The following is a 9,848-nucleotide window of genomic DNA, read 5'->3' as shown; positions in this document are numbered from 1 at the left end:
ATCACGCGTAGCTATGGTGACCAGCCACGCCGAGGCGTTACTCAATCTGCAATGGAAAACGGACACAGAGTGCGTCGAGTCGGGTAGAGATGAGGCGAGACTAGGCGAGTCGAGCTGTTACCAGCAGTGGAAAAAAAGGCATAAGTCTCATCAAGTGGTGTGGTCCTAGTGCTTCAGATAGAGCGAACATCTCAGTGACCTCAGCGTGGCGTTCACAGCAACCTCGTCGCTTTCCCTAACCTGCTTTTATTATATATAGTGACATTAAGCAAAGTGATGGGATGTCACAAGGTCCCGTGAGTGTGACATACGCCTTTGACAGCTGAACAAGGAGTATCTCTCTCTCTGTTTCTCTCTCTCTCTTCCACACAGAGCTCTCTCACTCTCTCTCTCTTTCTCTCTCTCTCTCACAGCTATCATTTCACCTTCCCGCAGCCTCGCCCCTTTAGATACAACGGTGACTTCACCCTTGCATAATGGAATCCAACCTTTCTTCCCGTTCTTCTTTGCTCTCATCAGCTGCTTGCTCTAATTAGATGAGGGTGATTTCAATAAAGTCACTGTCGTCCTCACTCCATTAGTTATATTAACACTCGGATTCCTGCCCCGGAGTGGTCTATCTATCCTCCGCCTTTCACCGGGGGGGGCCAATCCTCTTCCTTTCATGGATCTGTGTAACCTAGTTACTGAGGCCCAGCAGGGGAGGCCAATCAATTAATGAACAAAGGAGCCCGCTCACTGAGCAGCGGCGCAAGTCTGGGACTATAAACAGGACACTCTCAAAACATGGTCGCTGTCAGTTCCATGCTCAGCTGATGGATGTTGTTCTGCACATCTTTGAGTACTTTTTCAGAAGAGTTTAAAGCCACTGGATACCTCTAGGTTACCTGTTTGAACACACTACCAGCTACAATTCAGGTGTCCTCTATTGAGAATTAGTAGTGGGAAAAAAAGACTGATTTGAACTTTTTAGGGAAGGCCTTCCATTATCATTATGTTTCAACATAATTGAGATGTGAGTTAATGGACTGTGGCATTTTCTGCCACTATGTTGTGAAAAGACTGGAATGTGTCCCTCAGAGAAAACATGGAGATGAGCTAACAAATTAAGTATGTAATGGTCAAAGGTTAAATGTCTACATTCATTGATTCTGATCAGTCTCCCATGGTCTGTCCGTCCAGGCAGCTTTGGACGGACAGACCTCCTCTTCTGTCCACCTTTGCTCTCTCACTATCTTTCACCACTTTCTCATCCTCCCCTTTCTTCAATATTCCTTTTCATCATATTGAATTCCCCTTTTTTCACCTCACCTTTTTCTTCACATCCATAAGCTCCACCCCTCATCATATCTTTCTTCTCTCCAGTCTTTTAGCCTTTGTGTCATCCCTTGTTCTTAATCCGGCTATTCGTCCCTAGTGTTCCCCTCCCTGGAGTTTCTCAGCTCCGTCTCCCTGTGTGTGAGATCAGGGAGCAAGCTGTTGTAACAAGCTATTGAATAATGTAAGCACGGGGCTACAGGCCAGAGTTTCAGTTAACCCTTTGATCTCTGATCACACAGCGGGTGAGGTGGACACATCATAAATGACAGCTCGACAGCAGGGCGAAGCTGCCCGAAGGCCTTTTTGCTTCCGTCTTCCTCCAACCTCTACCTAAAGGCTAAAGTTCCCATATCCGGTTTCATTGTCATGGCCTTTGTAGGCAGGAATACATTGAGTGTCCCTAGCCTTTGTTATTCTAACACTGATGTATAATTAAAGGGTTAGGAAAGGCAATGCTGAATAATTGATTTTGGAGCAAAGATGTCGTGGCATACTGAAAGTTATTGTACTCAGTATTTTTACCCGCAGCCAGATAAAAGAAAGACCAGTTTGCTTTCTTTCTGGTCATCTAGGGCCGTCTGCACTGATTCATCGTGTCACCGTGCTCTCCTCTGTCTGAGGAGCTATTATCTTTTTTCATTCAGCCTTTTTTCACCGTTGTGTATACTGTTAAGTGTCAAAACATAAGGCAATGGACTAGAGAATAGTCCTATTAAATCATCAAAAGCAATCAAGTTTGTGCGTATGTTACCAATTTGTATCAATTATCTGGCAGAGTCACTCATTTCCAATCTCAAAAAAGCGTAGCTAGCACACAAGGTCTCATTAACCCTTTGAAATCAATACCGATACCCCTTTGCTTAAGTGCTTCTAGTTAACTTTAGAGCCTCATGTCCTGAGGCTAGGGTGTATTGATCTGCTGTACTGATTGGAAGTTTCCCTTCAGGAGGTGAAGGATAGCAGTGGGACTGGGGATGTTTTGGCAAGAGAGGAGAAGGAGTGGGTCTTCATGGCTGGATCATCTTACTACTTCCTACCCCCACACACCTGTTGCAGCCAGAAGAAGAAGAAAAACACCCCACCAATCTCTCTCTCTGTGTGTGTGTGTGTGTGTGTGTGTGTGTGTGTGTGTGTGTGTGTGTGTTGTGTGGGTTGTGGGTGTGTGTGTGTTGTGTGTGTGTGTGTGTGTGTTGTGTGTGTGTGTGTGTGTGTGTGTGTGTGTGTGTGTGTGTGTGTGTGTGTGTGTGTGTGTGTGTGTGTGTGTGTGTGTGTGTGTTGGTTGTGTGTGGTTGTGTGTGTTTCCCAAATTGATTGTGTATGTGTGAGAGGCAGAGAGAGTGGAAACTGCTGTTTGTCTGCTCAGGAGAGCAAATGGTTGAGAGGCGTAGCAAATGAGAAATGTGTTACATAGGGTTTATGGTGACGGCGTGTGGCTGAACCGCATTGACTTTGGCAGCTGCTGGCCGGTTATGGATGTGTTGCGGGAGACAAAATTAAGATTTTACATGGCTAACACATTACATGACAGTCTGCTTTTTAGATTGGCTGTTTGAACCTATTACCCACTGCCGAGCTGCATGCACCCAACAACGTGTGTGTGTGTGTGTGTGTGTCCGTGTGTGTGTCTGTCCATAACTCTGATAGGCTTTCCTTGAACTGACCGGGAAAAGCACAGCTCTCTTCCCACATAAATGCACCCCCTCTCTCCTTCCTCCCTCCGCCTGGCCTGTATCCCTCTCTGAAAAACATATTGAGATATTGTTTTGATCTTAAAGTGTGGTGTTCCAGGACATGCACCATGCATACAGCCCTGTGAAGGCTTGACCCTTGACCCCCAGCTACCCCCTCCTGTAAACTTCCGTCACAGTAGGATACACACACAGCAGTTGTAGAGGCGGCAGTGAAGAGGGGAAATGGGAAGAGCCAGCACAGTAGACAGAGCCCAGATAGACCTGTCAGCTCCATGACACCCACACATGCCTCACCCTCTAGTCCAGGATGAGAACAGAGGAAGGAAAAGCCGCTTGCCTGGTGACAGGTAGAGCACTGAAATAGACAGACATTCTCAACCAGTTGCAGAGTTTAGACTAAAGCTGTGAAAGGGATGATGGTGAGCCATGGCGGAGGTGTGTTTATTTGGGGGAAAAGGGGTAGACTTGAGAGAGAGGGGATAGGGGACCTGGCAGGGACAATGCCGAACAGTATTAACCAACCTTCCCATAATGGATATATAGGATCTAGCTTTTTTTTAAACACCGATCAACTGATAAAAACACAGACAAATTTAAAATCCCAAGTAATCATTGCTGAAGTATTTATCCATCTTGGGTTAATATTTAGCAGTAGTTAAAGTCTAGCAGCAATTAAAGGCTTATGACTGTGGGGATAGGCCTGTATCAGTGCATATAGACTGGCTCTGTCAAGTTCATGAACTGGAACAAATAAAGTCTGGATTAATCTAATTCTGGACGCTGCCACGCCAGAACATTAACAATGTTGTGTTTAAGCAATTCCTGTGTAGCTGTTGGCCTTGGTTGGGATTGTCGCCTTGCTGAAACATAAATCTTCTCTCAAGTCACAGTCTTCTGTCAAACTTTCAAGATGCATTTATTTCCTCTTCCTTTACAATTCTTCTAGGTCATGCTGCAAAAAAAGAATCTTCAAGCATGATACTGCAAACCACAAAACTTCATGGTGGGGATGATGAGTTTCTGGCGATGCGCCATATTTGGCTAGCACCAAACATAGTTTTTGGCATGATGGCCAAAAAGCTGCATTTTGTCTCTTCGCAAAATAAATCCTACTCAAACTTTTCTTTTCAAGCATGCCTTCTGGCAAATACTAGCTGAGGTGTCATGTGAGTTTTTTTTTAGCAGTGACTTTCTCTTTACCAGTGAATCCCCCAGGCGACAGTTTTTGAATTGACAGTGGCTCCCATCTCTCAGCCAAAAAACCCCATAGAGCGGGCATAGTCGACTGGTTTTGCATGGAGGCCACTTTTGCAAAATGAGAAGGCCAGATGCCAGTTAATAAACAAATTTAAGTACCTAATTATTTATCAGATGAAATTAAAAGGCTCATAACTCATCTGTCCTTGAAATTCTTTATTTTAAAATGAAGTTGTACTAACGTATTAAATAAATTAACTTGTCACAGAAAAATAACATTCTACTGCATTTAAAGCAACACCAATTTCTTTCAATTCTTTTGTATTTTAAAATAATGTTTCCAAAATCATTTCAGTGGTTGATCAGTTCGTAACAGGGTGACCGGCACTTCTGCATTCGCTTTGCGGCTCTCTACCGGCCATAACCGCACTATGCAAGTTTGCCAGATTGGGTAGCGGATCTGTAGTTTGAATGAGACAGCAGTAATGGACAATTCCGCTTCCAACCTGTAGGGGGACCAAAGAATAAAAGTGCTTTGGTGTTGCTTTAATAGCTGCAACGGCATTTTAGTTAAATGCGTTGGTTACATTTGAAAGAGTTTATACAACATTACGTACCTTTTTGCTCTTCTTCTGCTAATAGCGGTCTTTCCCTGTATAGCTCACCGTCTGATCCTAAGCTTAACTTCCCAAGGCCCGCAAGGCAATCTCAGCCGTCTCTCTTGTCACTAGGATGGGAGGACATTCGGGGCTTAGCTCTGTCGAGGGTTCCAGAGGATCCAAGTGAATTCAACGTTTTTACACCTTAATTATACACAGTGGCTCTCCATTCTTATTAGGCAACTTCTGAACACTAAATGCACTAGTTAGTTATTAAATCAGCCATTAGGGTTTTTATGATAGTCTGACAATATCAACAAACCAAATATAGAAGTAATACATACTAAATGGCTAAAAAATCATTAAGCTTATCAAGGCTCTGTTATCCTATATTTGTTGATTTGAGTCTTCAGTTGAACCTCAGTTGAATCCCATACAAAAGCAAAGAATACTGCCATGCTGGATTATAGTGGAGCTCAACTGTATTTGTGTTTAAAAATGGCTACTGACTAGTACTAATGCACAGAGTATGAGGGAGAAAAGAGAAAAGCTGGAGCAGAGTCTCAGTTTAAAATATCCCTGGATTTCTAATAGGATTCATGAACGTGGCTACAATTGGGAGTGTAATTATTGTTATTGCAATAAACCAATCATGAGGCTGGGTATTTCTATTCAGTTGGAGTTTCCACACATTGAGTTCCTGCAATTACCGCAACGGGGGCACGTGTCAAGTGTGCACTGTTTATGTAAAACATACAGTATACAGCCCCCCTCTAGACACATTTTCACTGCCATCTATTTATCTGTTCTTGGTAGTGCTTTGAAAGCATGCTGATTTTGAGCACAGTTTTCATGCAGGAGGAAAAATCCTATCTGTTTGATCTCGCAGGCAAAAATATGGGCAACACAACAGAATCTCATCTCTCGTGTCAGCTATTCTTCCGCACCGTGATATTCCCATGGGAACGCATTTCTGCTGCACGAATCACAGTCAGATCAGTGCGAGCCGTTTATTATCTGGACATAAAAGAAGGGAAGATGGAAGAGGGGAAGTGTAAAAAGGGGGAGAGGCAGGGCTCCCCTGGGAATGATAATACCTGAAATTCACTGGGCAGCCTCTTGAATCTAGATCATCGTCATTTCATGAGCAGGTATTGTACTTATGCCGATTACACTCCAGGACACATGCTCTACTCAACTGTATTAGACAATTATATTGTTTGTGTGTGTGCCACAGCCTGTGTTGCAGCATGCCTAGTTTTCTTTTTATTAATCTGCAGTTATTATGAGTGGTGGTGTTGTTGTTGTTTGATCGCATCTCTGGTTCAAGTCAGGTCAGCAAATATCTTATTGCTGTTTTGCTGCAGGTGTAAAAGTCTTGTGCTTCAGTCAAGAGATTCTGTGCAGCTTTGGATAGCGTTTCTTAGCTGAATAGGCAGTTGATTTGATTGGCAGACCCTGCAGCATGAAACTACACCCAGAAGTTCTCCACTTGCCCCTTCAGCTCAGAACCCCCAACCCTGGCCCCCACCACAAACTCCCAAGCTGGCGCGCTTGCACACACCCCAGCCATCCACACATACACACAGACGTGCCTTATCCACGAGCAGTATGACTTTCAACTCTGAGTGATGTCCATTGTGTGTATAAGGAGAGACCCATTACGAATCCCAAGTCCCAATGGAGACATTGTGCTGCCCGCCATGCTCCCTTGCCCTTCAGCAGCATCCTGAGATGACAGTAGATAAACAATAGGAACAAACAGTCACTCCCACCAGCATTGATCTGGTTCCCTCGCCCCCCCTCCTCTCACTAACAACGCCACATTGATTCCACCTACAATCAATTTATATGAAAGCCCCCGTGCCCCACCTCCGTTTTCTACTAGGACTGACAAAAATGATAAATGGCGAAGCCCTTCCTCCCTCTGCCACCACCTCCCTGTGCCGTGCGTTGGCTGTCCGTGGCACTACAAGCCTATTTCTTCTGTCAGAAATCCAATAGACTGAGGGCGCCTCCCCCCCCACCCCCAACACTTCCTCGAAAGAGTACCTTATTTTTATTTTCTATGTTTTTGCAGGAGGAGGGTGGGGGTTATTCATTAGCCCCCAGGTCCTTCCTATAATTAACATAAACATGCCACTGCCATAATTTCAAGACTGCGAAACATCCATACGCATGATGTCAAGCCGTTAAAAAAGACCAATTTAGGAAGTTATTAAGTATTTCAATGGCACACACCGTAGGATCTCCTCGCCTGTGGCCACTGGCTAATAGTATGTGATGCCACTCAAAAATGAAATCCTACGCAGAACCTTTCAAAGTGGGGTCAATTATTTCTCTTTCTCTGATTAATCTGTCATATGATTTTGATTGCACCTAATTTAGATAATAGACCTTGCTTGTTTTGAGCGGCGGTCATTTGTGAATGATAACGGTTTGACGAGCCATCGTAATGGAGTTTTAGCTTTCTGTAGTAAGTATCTTTTTTCGGTGCCATTCTTGACTCCTTCTCAGCTGCTAATAAATGTCAAATTATTTCCTCCATGGTTTCCACTGTTTTTTATTGTACATATCCAGTGTCCCCATGCCTGTAAATAGGGCACAGAGTGTCTATAAATAGATATACTGTAGTAGCTAGCTGCCAGTGGTTATCAGCAGGGGGGTTGTGTGTGTATATTCGCGTGCGGTGCTTTTTTAAATGTGCTGCATCAAGGCTATTGATAAAGGTGTTTGTTTCGCTCTTGCCACTCTACCCCACCACCCAGAGGAGTAATAACATTGAGGAAAGTCTCCATTTCATATCTCTGCTGCACCGCTCCCTAATGACCCTTCCTTGCTTCGTCTCCACCCTGCCACAGCTTCCCAATGGCTCCCACAGCTTATCCACACTGCTTCTCACACTGTGAGATAATCCATTTACACTTCCTGCCTCTCTCAGATTCCTCCTGCTTGAGATCTCAGATCTAAAGAGGACGGGAGGTTTGGTAGCCTGTTCAAAGATGAAAAAGACTTTGAGAGTGCCATGTATATTTTATTTTCTGCCCTGTGCTTTTATTCATCTTGGTCCTAATCGTCCCCACATAATAAGAATGTGTAATCATGCCATTATGCCTGTGCCTGCTCAGGTTATCTTCATGGAGGAAGATATGTGTTTATGGGATCTGACATTATCTCCTCCAATGAAAATCTTAAGGATGGGATCTTGCTCTGTCTGGTGCTAAATATTTAGTACAGCAGTGGTAAAGCAATGCTCCAATTCTCTATCATAGATACACTTTTATCTGTTGTCCCATTCTGTTCATATTTGCTTTTAGGAAACGATTGCTCTCCCTTGTCTGGATTTGAAGATGAGTCTGTCTCTTTGTCCCATTACCGTGTCAACGAATAACATTGTAATCATTTCAATTACGACAGCACTGGGACCGATGCCTTCAAGTAGGGCCTTGAGATGTAATTGGAGGGGCACAGGCGAGTTGAGGAAAGGCATTTTTCTTCTGTGAAATTGCCTCAGTCTTGGGGACAGTAAATTGAGGTGCTGAAAAATGATGTGATAATTCAGCCGCATGGTTTGGTAGGGGAAATGGTCTGAAAGTCACTTTCTGGAGAATTAGAAGGCAAAACTACATTTCCCTTCTGAGTCCTCTGTCCTTCACGCAGTGGCATGAAATGAATTGATGAGACAGAGGGAGAGGGAAGTGTCGTTGTAAATGTTTGCAGCTAAAATGAAGCTGCCTGCTTGTGCATTCAGATTGGCTGAAGGGTGGGTTTGAGTTGGAGTGAAAATACGGCGGCGCGTTCCACGCTATTTCATGTCCCAAGCCTTTAATCGCAGCAACCACAAAGGCATAAAATGAAATTCAAATTTCAGATTGATTGATTCTATATTGATGAATGCCAAGGCTGGCTTAAAAAAAAAAAAATTCTGCAACTGTGGCTTTAAAAAAACTAAATTTAAAAAAAAGCATGTAACCTCTTACAGAAGGCAAGTCTTTGCACTTCTCATGTGCCTGTTTGTTGCTTTAGATGTGCTTCAAAAGAAATATGAAAATTGGTGCTTTTTGAAGTTTAATCTCTCGCAAGAAAGGGTTGAAGGCTGAATACAAAATACAGAAATTAGCTTTAGCTTTGCTTTTTGCTGCTTGTCATGAAGAATTCCAGCCCAGTGGTCATGTTGCTGTTGACGGCGGTGAGTAACAAACATGCATCATCTTGTTACATGACGAGAAGTAAAGATACATCGCATTTTAAACCTCCCTCTCAATACAATGTCCCATCCTCGCCTTCATCGCTCTATTGTGTCTCGTTTCTTAATCCCTTCAAGGCATCTTGCAGTAACAGAGCTGGCATAAACCCATTTGTTACTGTTTGCAATGTCAAGAGTAACAGGATTACAGATTAGGGATTACACTGGCGTCATTCTCACCCATTTTTAATCTTGACCTATGCCCCGATCTAACGGTCTGACCAAAGTTGTTCTTGTCTTTTGTGAGGCTTGAGTGTTTGCACAAAAGCTCAGTAATATTTGTTCAGGAACAAATACAAACAAAACACACATGCTGTGTTGTGTGATCATTTGGATTTCCTTGTAATGAGTCTCTCGGGTCTGTCTCTGCTGTGGTCAAGACAAAGACAGAAAAGTGACAACAGAAGCCTTTTGATGAGTGTCCTATGGATTACCGCTCTCCCTCCATTTCCTTCTTCACAGTTTCCATGCTTCTGAACACAACGTAACTCCGGCGTTTCCATGGAGAATGTGCGGTTGCCAAGGCCTGTGGTGATTGAACACAGAGGGTCATCATTTATTTCTGTCAGTCAGCGGCGATGGGACAGATCGGGGAGAGAGGGGCAGTAGGGAGAAAAGGGGCATACTGTTGGGTCCTGAGGGGCTCGGAAGGTCCAGCTCTCCTTTTAAAAGTTTATTTGTCGAAGGGATCACCCACGGCTCTGGTCTAGTGTTAATGTACTGACTCTCCTCACAAGCCCTGGGACTCTTGGTCTTATTCAAGTGGACCAGCAGTGCAACAGCAGTGTCGGGGGG

This window comes from Etheostoma spectabile, chromosome 10 (genome assembly GCF_008692095.1).
Source record: "Etheostoma spectabile isolate EspeVRDwgs_2016 chromosome 10, UIUC_Espe_1.0, whole genome shotgun sequence".
In the NCBI taxonomy this organism is placed as follows: Eukaryota; Metazoa; Chordata; class Actinopteri; order Perciformes; family Percidae; genus Etheostoma; species Etheostoma spectabile.
The sequence above is the reverse complement of the archived record's forward strand: the minus strand, read 5'-3'. Positions refer to the sequence as shown.